Below are 13,855 nucleotides of genomic sequence, written 5' to 3'. Positions count from 1 at the left end.
ACCATTATAAAAAAAAAATATATTGGAATACACACTTTATTATGCAAAGTGTGTACACATAGGTATGTACGTTTCTGAGTGCAATTTGTATAATTTACACAAACTCCTGGAGTTAGAAAGTAGTGTTAATAAAATGGTGCTCTCGTGCTTTCAAGCAAAACAAAAACATTATTTTCAATAGGATCTGTCGAATGAGTATAATGTTGTTTTTAGGAAACCATTGTATTTTACGTAATACTTGGATCCCCTCTTTATCATGGTGGTACCACAGAATATGGTCCAACATGCTGCTTGATTTGCATTGCCTGGCCACATGATTTGGGTCTCTGTTGATGCATAGTTCTTGCAGACCTGGCAATAATGCAGTGAAGAAGACGAGGGATACCATTTGTATCTATATTCTAGTGAGTAGGTCAGATGGTCACTGCGAAAGGGAGGACAAAGAATAGACAGTAATTTAACAGTTGAGACAACTTTAAGACAGGTTAGATGAGGTCCAAAAGCAGAGCACAAGAGATTATAACCACATAAAAAGAGGTAAGAAAACCAACATACAGAAATCATGGCGTTTCGGCAAATATGAAATATTGGCTTCAACTTGCAATAAACACAGTGATGGGGGCTGTCATGGTAGTTACATAATTAAAGAGATGGGTACACAGCAGAAGACATTTCACAGGTATTTTGGGAAGAGGAACTCAGGGTCTGATACTTTCCGAGGTTTTACCTTGTGCTGAGGAAGGGGAAGAGAGATACGCTTTACTGTTTGGTGACGTAAGAGAGGGCCCTAAAACCAAACCACCTAAATAACTTTTCATCAACAAAGTACATGTGCCCACAAGGCCAGTGATAGGTGTTACTTCAAAATCAAGATGTTCAGGAGGCATAAAGAACATGAACCTGTCATTAGATGAGCAATTACACAGCAGCAAGCATTGTAGGAAACTTAGGTTATACCCTTAGGTTATGCCTCCTTTGTATAGCCCTCATCAGAACAAATAAGCAGCGACAAGGCAATCCACAGGAATAGAGGGTTATAGTGGAAATTCAATGTAGGCCATTGTAAGCTGAGGACAGACTGTGGTTTCACACTAATTTGCAGCACATGCAGAGACTCCTATTCAGATAATCAAAATTAGATAAGCCTCTGTCACTGTGAGAGGTAAAGAGTTCTCTCAGAACGGTCAAGGGACACAGAAAGTTTTAAAGGAAGAAGTTGACAAGACCATAGCAAACCGATAAAATAAGATATGGATAGGAAAACCAAGAACCAGTAGGGACCAGTGACATTTTCCTAACACCTACTTTGGTGGACGAGTTAAAATGACCTGTGAGTTTTTTTAAGATGGTGAGAAGAGAAGAAGGCTTTGTTGACAGCCTTCACATTGATACCTGTGCACCTAGAAGGGGAGAATACCAGAACATTATGGCCAAACTATTATAAAAATATTGTGCCTAAATATGGAGAACCAAAATATTGTGACTGTGCTATACACAGGTAAATCTTTAGTATACTTTGCATATATATATTTTTTATATATCTTTATTCTTTTAACAAACGGTGCTGAATTCCGCAAAAGAGCAGAGGCATAGACATGAAATGATTGCCAATATAGGTACATATTACAACTTGTTGCAGTAAACACTGAGTCAGTAGCATTACAGTGTACCAGCTTGTGGATTCCCAACTGCCTTAGGGACAAATAAATGGCCTCCTCATGAACAGCAAACTGAACAATTTACAAATGAAAAAACAAAAACAGTACCTGCTGTCTGTCCCTCACACACTGCATCTCTGCATATAATAAATGATACATTAACTCCCCAATTTCCTACATAGGAAATCATGACTCAGATCACAATGTTCACATGACAAGTCTCATCCTCATACCCTCTCCCCACCATATTCATTGCACCATACTTTGCCACCAGGACCAGCCTCATCAATGAAAGGGAGGGAGGATCCCCTGACTGTCATCCATGAGCCAATCTCATGGCAGCAGCGCTAGCTGTATGCATCAGGTAGCTCGTTTAGCTTCTCCAAGTAAAAGTCCCATTGCTCAATGGGGTGACACCTTCTATCCTTCGACCTTTTTGGCAGCCCATATCTCCTATTCAGCCGATGTTCACCTAACCACAATCCTCCACCATACCTGCACAGATGGAGACATTGTCGCCTTCCATGAAATGTCTATGTTGCATTTAGCAAGCACCAGGACTAAGTTCTGAAAGCAGGCCAATCGCTTGATTTTCTAGAAATCACCACCATTTGTAGCAAACAACATAACTTTTCCTGTAGCAATACAGAAACAGTTATTCTTGAACTACAGGCAAAAACTCCTTTCAAAGCTCAGCAATTATCAGACATTCCCATACCATGTGTACAAAGCCTGCTAACTGCATGACATCAGGGGGAAATGTGGCTGGCACCAGCTAACATTTTCCCTATTTGTTCGGGTGCTCAATATGTGTTGTGTACGTAGCTGAATTGTGTAAAATGGAAGCATGCATTCCGGGAAATCGTCTTGATAGATCCAAGACTTTGCACCCAAGCCCTCTCTGGAATTTCCACCAATAATCAGATCTCCCATCACCCCTTAAGAGTCTGAATATCAGGGATACTGATCCCCTACAGTAATGCCCCATATAAACCAGATACCAATTGTCTAGTCCTACCCTTATCCAGTATCATGTCCGGCTGCCATGCTGCTGGTGGTAGCCCATGTTCAGACCCCCACATCTCACCCGCTACCCCATGCAGGGCTCAATATAACAGAAACTGTCCAGGATCTAGGCCATTCTCATCAACTAGATCCTTGAATGTACCCAGCTTCCTCTGGGTAACTACATCTCCTCACCTCTGAAATCCCGCCTCCGTCCATCCCCCATCTGATGAGTTTCTCTTCAACACCGATGAAGTGTTGTGACACCATTCACTTACCCCCATGTACATACTTCCTCCAGCATTCAACTGCCACTCTGAGAAGCACATTGTGCATGCCAGGGTGAGACGGGAACCCCATAGCCACTCTAATAACAGCTGGCCACCCAACTCAAGTCCCATCATATATCTTTCTAGGTTCGGCACATCATATAACCCACACATTGGCCATTGTAGGTGTGCAGCAATATAATGAAGCTCATAATTAGGGGCCCTCAACCCACCTTCTTCCGTGGTGGTGTACAATGTTGTTAGTGACATCCAGTGCCTCCCAGGATCCCATATTATGAGGGCGAGTAGCGGTTTCAAATCTATGAAGAAGGCCTTCTTCAGTGCAATTGGTAAAGCCGCAAAGAAATACAAAAGTTCAGGTTGGAGTAGCATTTTGGCTATTGATCCCCTGCCCATGGGTAGCAGTGGCAGCTGTTTCCAGAAGTGGGTGGATTGCCAGATCAATGTCAGCAACGTACCTAGGTTCCCATCACCTAAGTCCTACTCCTTGTGATACACCTGTACCCCCAGATATTTAAGAGACTCATATTTCCATTGCAAAGGGTCCCCCACCCCCATACGATGGTGAGTTCAGGAGTCTGCCACAGTGGGAACTATTCTTCATATATTCTTACCATAGCATTTTATTTGTTCAAAGTATTTGGATGTAGAGTTAAGAATAGTACATCTGTACTTACCCATATATACTGACTTTCACAATATTTCGGTTTTCGATATTTAGACCATGATTGTTTTACAGCAATGTTTCTGTCCTTTATATTCTGATCTACAGCCCCTCGTAGGTTTCATCTGTTGGTCTTTGATGTTGCAGTAAACCATATTAAGGTGGAAGCCTGCTCATACATTTTGCACTTTCTTGTTTAGCCTTAAGTTTATCAGCACATTCCTCAAATGAATGAAGAAAACAGAAGGACAGTTTATTATCTAGGTAACTTTGCTTTCGTGGGAGGAAATGGAAAGGATGCCTGTGTCAGGTCTATGACTTCATTCAGACAAGCTATAGGCAGATCAAGTGTCATTGGCAATGGAAAAGTGTGAAGGTCCAATATTCAACTATAATTCTGAGGAAGAGACTGACACAGTGAAACAAGAGCTAAGATTGGGAGCTGATAAGGTTGCTGATTTTAACGTTGTCTGGACGAATTACTTGTTGGGTATGAAGATGCAGATGAAGTAGTCCCCTTTGCCACCGTTGAGATACCATTGGCAATAACTTTTTGCATGTGCTTGGCCAGAGTTACAGCAGAATAAAACCATAATACTTATTTAGTAAGGGCAAAGGCTGCATCTGTACGTACATAAAGCATGAATTCTATTTTAATCAAGTGTTACTGGGGAAATGTAAGAGGACGGTTCACTTAGAGATGTTGTTGGTCATGATTGCAGCTGGGAGCCATATTAGGTGAATCATATTGCACCACACAGAGAGTTATAGAAATATAGAGACCATGGCAGCAAAACTATATTCTTGCAAATTACCAGTTCCTCCTCTGGTTGCAATGTAGATTTGTGGGCACCCCTTGAAGTATCAGGAATGTATTTCCAGAATAGGCAAATGTTTGGCAGTGTAGGTTCTGAACAAACATTCAGTAAACATTTTGCAAATTTAGAGATTGCTGAAAGCATTACACATTAGGTGAGCCTAGACCTACTGCAAAATGTACCTATGTTCTAAAAATAAATTACTGGTACCTTTCTAATTTATATTTGAATGTTTTAGGCAGTTGGTGACTAAAGCAAACATAGAGATAAACAGGAGCGGCTCTCTGGGCTATGTTGGAGCGGGTGGCATGGGGATGGGGTGGGGGGGACACTTAAGGGCAAACTAATGAAAAAAAAAAAACTCCCCATCAGTTCTCGTCATCCTAATGCTTCACCCCTTTTACTATAAATGATAATAGGCCTAGTTTGCTATCATTTTGTAGTAAAAGTTTTGCAGAGGCTGCTGCTGGTGGGGGCAATGCTCCTCTGCCATACTGGAGGAGCCAGGCCTGGAGATAAAGCCAATTCCTGCATGGTCCTAGGAGGTTTTGGCACCACCATATAATGGGGTGTCTATATATTCCTTCCTTTCATCACTCTTTGGCACTCATTACGAGTGGCCTAGACTTAATAGATTCCTAGTATTACTGTGGTGCCCCCAAAATATTCCATTTTGCCCCATGTGGAACTTGGAATATAATGTAAGAATCTTTGTTTCTTCACCTATTCCTGCATGTCAACCTATCATTTCTGACATTTTACTGAGGGCAAAGCCCTTCAGGTACAACCTCCTGGATTTATTCCTGTTAAGAAAGGAAAATAGTATTACCATGCAGAAGAATACCAGGAATGCATCACTTGTGATTCCTCACTTGATTGGTAATGTTAGTAACAATAACATCTGCTAACTGTAGAATCTGAAATTCTTGGTCACGCAGAACAAGCTCTCCAATGTGCCAGGGGCATCTTTTACCGAACAGTTTTTTTAAAAGAGTAAATTCAGATATTTGTTGGAGTGTAAGCTAGCAGCACAGAACTTTTCAGGTATCGGTCAAAATCCCAGTATGTTTCTATGTGAAATAAATTCAGGTACAAATGTGTCACCTGAATGAAAAGAAGGAATCCGTACATCAGAAGTAGAAAGTTATATGGGATAGCAACCAAATGTACACTCTTCTGCTAGTAGAGGCAGATTGATTGGCCGTTATATGGCATGGTGGGTCAGCAAAGCGGTAGTTTGGTTAGAAAAAAAACAGAGATGGTACTATACATCCTCACTCTGAGCAGACATGAATATGGTAAACCTGTCCTCCAAGCACAGCATTGATTATGTTTGTGCAAAAGAGTACACTTCAGAGTCGTATGTATACATCAGGCAGTCCACAGTTCGGGGCCCAGATTGCTACAATTGAAACCCAGACTTTACAACATAAGAATAAACCTCAGTGCAGGAATGTTTGCAATGCTGATAGCTGCTACTTATCATAAAACACATATAGGCGATAGTTCCTTCTCCGGACAGACTTCCAGGTTATGGAACACACTGAATAAGAAAAACAGGTCTCTCAACAATCACTTGCATGTCAGGAGGGCCCTTAGATCCTGGGTTTTTCAGAACCTAAACTTATGCCAACCGAGGGTCACTATTCTGATTGCTTTATGTATGCTGCTTGCAAATCTATTCTCACACTTCCTTGATTCTTGCTACATCTGAAAAGGCTCTGTTGCATCAAATTTAGAATACACGCAGGCATGGCACCAATACTGAAACAGTAATAAATGGTACCTCTATTAACACCCTTTTCCCATCCATTCTCTGCAGAGCACTTTGGCACCTAAACAAGAGGTAGGAAAGCACTATAGAAATACTGAAATACAATACAGTACAATATAGAATGGGGTTTATTACTCCATGTTTTAAAAGCAATCAACCAAGCAATGGATCCAGAATGCAAACATCTAGTGAGCAATCTGCAGAGTGGCAGAAAAGCAGGCCTTAGTTATAGTAAATGGGACACGCTGCCTCGAACTCTTGGTGCAAAAATACAGGCCTCCTTGGGCTATTTACCGGTTTAGCGGACAAATTACATTTCCTCATTTAGTTAAACATGTTGTGTTGTGTTAATTAAAACCATTACACATACAAAGCATAATTAAGCAGATTACATTAACCACATATTTCCTAAAAGCATAATTCCGGACACTTTAACAAAAAAAAAAAAAAAAAAACATCATGGCCCACGAAAAGACAGAGCTGTGCTGGTTTAGTTATTACATCTAAAATTCACAACCACAGTATAATAAGGCAGTAACTAGTTCAGAACATCCTCTTTGTACTCTATCCAGTAAAGCAGCTGGTGCTGCACCCCCAGTGACAGATATCAAAGCAAATCAGAATCATGAGAACGAACATTGCTGAAAGCAAGGAGAAAGAGGTGCATAAACAAATCTATAAATCCTAAGAGCAGGTCACAAAAATAGGTGTGAGTTGCAACGTGTAATCATTAGAGTGTCCATCCCAAAATGCTCCAAGAAAAGCGTCTTTATTCGCAAATTCTCATATTTAAAAACTCCATATACAGACGTTTTTCCATCATTTACACTAATCCAGCCAATGTGCTTCGCTCCTAAGTACTCAGTACTTCTTCAAGGCTACAGGGCTCACATTGAGATAAAAAAAAAGTTAATTTACTAATAAAAAGCATCACAGGATTAAAATTGCGGCAAGGAGAGTGAAACATAACAATAAGCTATCATATTGTCACTGAGATCGTTAAGAATAGCTCCTACCTTGGCTATGTTAGAGCACAGCATGTTAAGCTCTAATTCTGCCCTTCAGGTTCCCCTGGGAAGACATCATCCCTCATACCTGAGCAAGAGGCCTGTAGTCTACATAAGCAGCTGAAGCAAAGCACTCAGCAATCAGCATACAGTCGTGGTCATCTGGCTGGAGTCTCCCTCTCACGTACATGGGTCAAAGTAGTGTTTTTCTAATAAAACAGCTGATGTTCCAAGAAAGTATCCCCACGTAAAAGTGTATATGTTTCTGTGAATATTATAGACAAAGCATACCACTTTTGCCAGCAACCTATCTTTACTGCAGCCTTGAGAAAAGCACAGAGTGAAATTAATGTCTTGTTTAAGAACGTAGTGCTGGCTGAGGCAAGGAACAGTTAGACAGAGAAAATAAAACAAGACCGCAAGTGTGGCTATAGTTAAAATAATAAAACAAATCTGAATAAAATATATCTAGGTTAAAGTGCACAGTGGCAGGCTTAGGTTGCTAAAATAACGTGTATGAAGCTATAACCGAAATGGCTACACATCAATAGAACATTTTTTACTCACGTACTCAAGGGTACCATGCCACCCTTTCTTCCTATTTTGCAGAATAGAAAACGTGAATAAAAAGCTTGATGAAAAGGTTAAAACATTTTCCCGGCACTGATAAGTTTGGGCCCAGAAATACTGGACTATTCGTATTAGACATTTATTTTTGTCCGGGATATATAGCTGATTCCAGATACATTCTTTCCAACCTGTCAGATTTTCAAACACTTTAGGGTCTATATTCATACTTTTTCAGCTGGTGACCATTTGGATAAGTCTTTTATCCGGTCCTCCAGTTTCGGGGCTCAGTTGGACAACCAATATATAGTCAGGTGATGTTTAGCCAACAATAGGGCTAAATGTGCCCTATTACTTGAATAAAATGGTGATATGCCCAGTTAACGGAGCTGTGGTTTAATTTCTAGTGCCATAATAACACTGTTCTCAAGCAACATTTTTAGACAAAAATAGGAGAATGTGCTAGTACTGATTCTTAGAAAGACCAGGGATGCCTGATTTTAAGTGATCTATTGTAATGCTCTTCAGAGAACGTATCTTAATACATTTACATACATGTGATAAGGGCACAAGCTTGAGAAATCAGGTCACCAGTAGAAGGTGGAGCGTCCCCTATGGAATTACTTTGGAACAGAGGCTGTTCACACTGGGACATCGAATTACAAAATTATTGAGGTACAAAGTAGAAGTGACAACCTGTTTCCTATGACCACCAAATAACATCACAAGAAGCGACACATATGGCCTTGACACCAGAGGCCGAATTACACAAAGTGCCCATGGGGCTCAACGGGCATTTGAAGTCACTTTATGCACCCCCGGAGCATTTTGTTATTACAGAAGGGGTGGCAGATGCTTATGCGGCCCCTTCTGTAATACAGATAGCGCTGGCTCACATATAGCGCCGGCTCTATCATCAAAGGGCATTCCCTCAGTTGCATGGGGGCTTGTCCACATGCAAATGAGGGAGTTTCTTTGCCTCTGCGTATGCACCATGTTATAGATGCAGGTGCAAAGGCAAAGAAGTGCTCAGTTCACTGACAGTGCACTGACAGTGCATCACAAAAAGGTGGCACACTGTCAATGCGCCCCTGATGACAGCTCTCTGGAGGGGGAAGGAGGGGACCTATGGACGCAACCCAGACATCCCCTTGTAGACGGGTTGTAATCATGAATTGTTCATGTAAAGTGTGTTCTCTTTTCATAACTTGTTTTCTTACATGCTAAGCATCTGTTACTAACAGCTGGACAGATAGGATTATTGCTGATGTGTTTTTTTTGACCCACACCTAAACCAAGAACCAACACTCACAACCAGGAGGGTCTGGTGTCTGCTGGGAGAATCTTGCAACTGACACGTTGCTAGGTTTTGCAGAATCATCTTGGTTCAGGGTGTAGTACCTTTATCAAAAGAAAACAAGTTACAAAAGAGAACACAGTTCATGTGAACATTTAATTATTACACAGGTGCAGTTACTTACTGCACCCAACTGCAAGAGGATCTTTCACCCCTCTTAAAAGGTGGGTTACCACCAGATTAGTGAAACATAGTGCAGGTGCTTCAAAGGTGGTCTGTATTTCCCTTCAATGTGCTGCCCCCTGGGCAGAGCGAGTTTGTGGTTGTGCTGTGGGAAGTGCATTCATTCTAATATGGCACACTCTCCTTATTTGCACAGGGCACACCTTTTGAAAGGTGCACCCGGTGCAAACAAGGAAAATGTGCCATATTTGATATACGGCCGCAGGAAGGCATCACACAAAAGGATATCATATGACCTTTGATCCAGATGATGCTAATCATCCTGCAATCCAAACTCAGATTCAGGCACTCAAGGGGTCCCATCCATGCCAGATTTTCAGGATAACCATTACCTTTTTAAATATGTTGCATTTAGATTACTTACATGTGTATTTATTTTAGCAGCTATCATAAGATTCTGGTATGGAGCCAGCCTGCCTGGAGCTATGAGGGACACCGTTGATATACACATTTTTATTTTTTTCTGTGTGTAGCTCATGTCATAAACTGATTTGGGACATGGTACTTTATTAATAGATATCAACCATAAGAATACATTCTTGTATTTTAAACCAGTGTGCAATTAGTCAGTCGTGCATGTGTGAACCATGTGCACACCTAACCACATCTCAAAAGTGTGCACCTCTACAACTCTGGGGTGTGCACACCTAGCTCATTGGCACATGCATTTACCAAGGCACAGATCACACGTGTACATATAATGCCCTTTATCAAGTATGTGCCCAGAAGCCATACCCTCACCTGTGTGGATCAAGCCTCATTTCACAGGTGTGTACCTAGGTCCCTTTCAAATGAGTACACTGTGTTTGTTTTAACTGTATGTAACTGTTTGTATCAACTGCATCCACCTGACACTAATCATCTTTATAAACATCGATTTTACTCATAGTTAGACATGTCAGCCTTAGGATGGTCTACCCCCAAACCTTCTGCCTTACTCCTCCATTTTTTACTGATCTTTTTTGCCCTTAAAACTCTGTGCACTTTACCACTGCTAACCAGTGCTAATATATGTGTGCTCTCTGCTTTAAAACATGATCATATTGGCTTTTATCCAATTGGCACATTTGATTTATTTATACAATTCTAGTAAAGTAGTACCTAGGGTCTGTAAATTAAATTTTACTAGTGGGCTTGCTGTGCTCATTGCACTACCCACGTAATTAGCCTTTTAAACATGGCTCAGGTCTGCCATTGCAGCCTGTGTGTGCAGTTTAAACCTGCCACTTCGACCTGGCAAAATAAATATTTTTCCAGGCCTAAACACTCTTTTTATACATATAAGTCACCCCAAGGGTAGGCCCTAAACAACGCATAGGACAGGGTGCAGTGTATTTAAAAAGTTGGCCATGTACTTGTAACTTTTACATGTCCTGCTGGTGAAAAACGCTTAAGTTTGTTTTTCACTAGTGCAAGGCCTGTTTCTCCCATAGGATAACATTGGGATAACTTATTACATTTAGTAAGTGATAACTTTCAATTGGAAGCAGGTAGGAATGTTGAGTATGATATCTAAAGTATTGCAATTTAAACCCATTTTAATGGTAAAGTTCGATTTTAAAACACAATTCTGAAAATGCCACTTTTAGAAAGTTACCATTTTCTTGTCCCAACCATTTGTTGCCTGCAGCCTGTATCATGGGTCACGTGACTAGGTGTAGCTGGCAGTTGGTCTATGTGTATTGCTCCCAGAGAGGGAGACAGAGGAGCATAGGTGTTTGCAGAATGGACCATCTCTGACTTGATGAGAGGGAGGAGATATCATCTCAAAGGGGGAGGAGATAGCACATCACAAAGGCTCTGCCTGAGCACGTTCACAAAAGGTTTGACTTTAGCCTACTGTGACCCTAGAGAAGCTTGGGCAAGGCCATGGAGGCAGGAAATTCAAAAGACCTCTAGGGTGGAAACCTCCAGAACCTTATTCTACTTCACAATGGGCATCAGGTATAACTATTGGACCCTCAGACCCAACTCTTCAGTACACTTCTGGACATGTGGAAGACTCAGAAAGACTGCTGTGCTGCTCTGCAAGAACTGCTAGTTTACTGCCCTGCTGTCTGAGTGAAAGCACTGGACCTGCATCTTTTACCCATGACCACCAGAGTGCCTCAAAGAACTAGATGGCTGGTCTTCTGATCAGATCCTCCAGGAGAGAAAAGGCTCAAACCACCTCAAACTCAGCACCTGGACTCTGTCTGCAGTGAGTCCTACCCCGAAGTGGTGGCACACCAGTCCTGGACTCTTAAAAGATGTCCTGCCAGTCCAGCTGTGGTACTGTGGGTAGAAACAAAGCAGCACAAGCATCTCTTTGTAGCTCACTTCGGATCTGTCGCTGCACAATGCATCCCAAACACAAGTATTCTCATAGCAGTCCACAGTCTCTGCTGAACTGTTGCTGTATGATGCATCATTTAAAGCATACAAAAAGTGGTGGATGGAATGCTTGAATTAATGTCAGCTATTGGTAAGTACTCAGGCTGCATCCCAATCCATTGTTATTTTGAACATCAAGCCATCTCAGTTTGGACTCATCTATATGCAAATCAGTCTTGACCCTGCTCCAACAGGAAAAGGTCAACCAACCTGCCAAGCCAGGTCCTCCTTGATCTGGAACACAAGAACATAGGACTGGTTTTACCCTAATTAAGGCCCGAGTCAGGGCTCAGCAGCAATGTATAGCTTGGTTCCAGTGACACAGTGTGCACGGGTCACATCAGAGCAAACCCGTCCCGCATAGGACGACAAACTAAAGTATACAAAAAAGTGATGGATGGAATGCTTGAATTCATTTCAGCCACTGGTAATTACTCAGACTGCATCCTAATCCATTGTTACTTTGCACACGTCGCCTCAGTTTGCACCTAAATGAGGCCCTGAGTGTTCGCCAGTGGCTTAGATTAATCCAAGCATTTCATCCATCACTTTGTTTTTTGATGCCTAAGTGTGACGTGTATGCCAAGACGTTGGTCCCGTGCTCTCTGTGTCATTAGAATCAAACTATACCTTACTGTTGAGCCCATAATAAGAGTGACACTGGCCCATTTGTTTCTTGCTTTCCTCTTTAGTGAGAAGCTGGCCTTACAGTTTGGGCTGGACTGTTTTCATTGAAGTAGAGTCAAGGCTGATTTGCTTATGGCTGGGTTTAAACTGAGGTGGCATGGTGGGTGAAAAATTAAGGATTGGGATGTGGCCCGAGTGATCACCCGTGGCTGAGATTAACTCGAGCATTCCATAAATCATTTTGTTTTTTGAACCCTTAAGTGTGATGGGTATGCCCAGACCTGGGTTCCATGTTCTCTGTTCCACTTGAATCAAGCTATATTTGGCTAATGAGCCCATAATAGGGGCAAAGTTAGTCCTGGGTTTCTTGTTTTCTGGTTCTGGGAGGCCCTAGTATGGCGGTTTGGGTTGGACTGTGGTCTGTTCCCATTGGAGCAGGATCAAGGCTGATTACCATTTGGCTGGGTCCAAATGGAGTTGGCATGCTGGGTGAAACATTATCGATTGGGATACGGCTGAGCGATTGCGAGTGGCTGAAATTAATTCACTCATTTATTACATCACTTAGGACCTGATTTATAACTCGACAGATGGATTGCTCCGTCACAGAGGTGACAGGCATCCCATCAGCACAAATCTAAATCCCATTATATCCATTCGGATTTAGATTTTGGTGGATGAGTGATGGAATAACCAATCCACCAAGTTCTAAATCAGGCCCTTAGTTTTTTGTTGCACGTTGATGGAGGCCTTTGCATCGCAACCACTTGTTGACAGCCTCTTCAAGAGTGACACCAGATCCACATTGCAGGTCCGCAGCTTCTGCAGAACTGCCAGTGCATGGCACAACTTCGATGCAGGACTTCACATCACAAGGACTTCATTAATGGCATTATAGATGACAGTGCCTGACCTTGCATTGCAGCCCTTCATAATCTCCTCAGCATGAGGCATCCTCGACGTGGGATCCTGAAATGCTCCTCAACCGGGATTTAAGGTACTTTTTTAACTGGTTGGACTTGGTCACTATATCTGGCCTGCTCTCCTTCACAGTTGGCCTGAATTTGTGACTTTGTCCTGGTCTGGTGAGACCAGACAACCACAGTTGGCTGTTTGTGCATTTAGGTGCCATTTTCCCTTAAACGTTTAAAAATGCATATCTCCGGTTCTACTGATTGTATTTTTGTTGTTTTGGTGTCATTTTACTCTATTTTTTTTAATTGGTGTGGGATTTTCATGTGTTGTGTTTGCAGTTTATTACTATTTGAAGTGCTGCATAAATATTTTACATATTGCCTCTAAGTTAAGTCTGACTGCCTTGTGCCAAGCCACAAGAGGATTATGCACAGGTTAATGTGGTATTTGCTTGTGACTTCACACTGACAGAAATTGTGACTGCTGCTTGAGCAGAGTTTAGTTTCACACCTCTCAACCAGTAACCCAATTTCCAACATTTATCTATGCACACTAAGCCCTTAGGAGTGTATCTTGTTTGCACTCATCTGGGTGCATCTACCCTCATCACTTGTTTG

Source organism: Pleurodeles waltl, chromosome 7 (genome assembly GCF_031143425.1).
Source record: "Pleurodeles waltl isolate 20211129_DDA chromosome 7, aPleWal1.hap1.20221129, whole genome shotgun sequence".
Taxonomy (NCBI): domain Eukaryota; kingdom Metazoa; phylum Chordata; class Amphibia; order Caudata; family Salamandridae; genus Pleurodeles; species Pleurodeles waltl.
Note: the sequence above shows the minus strand (reverse complement) of the source record.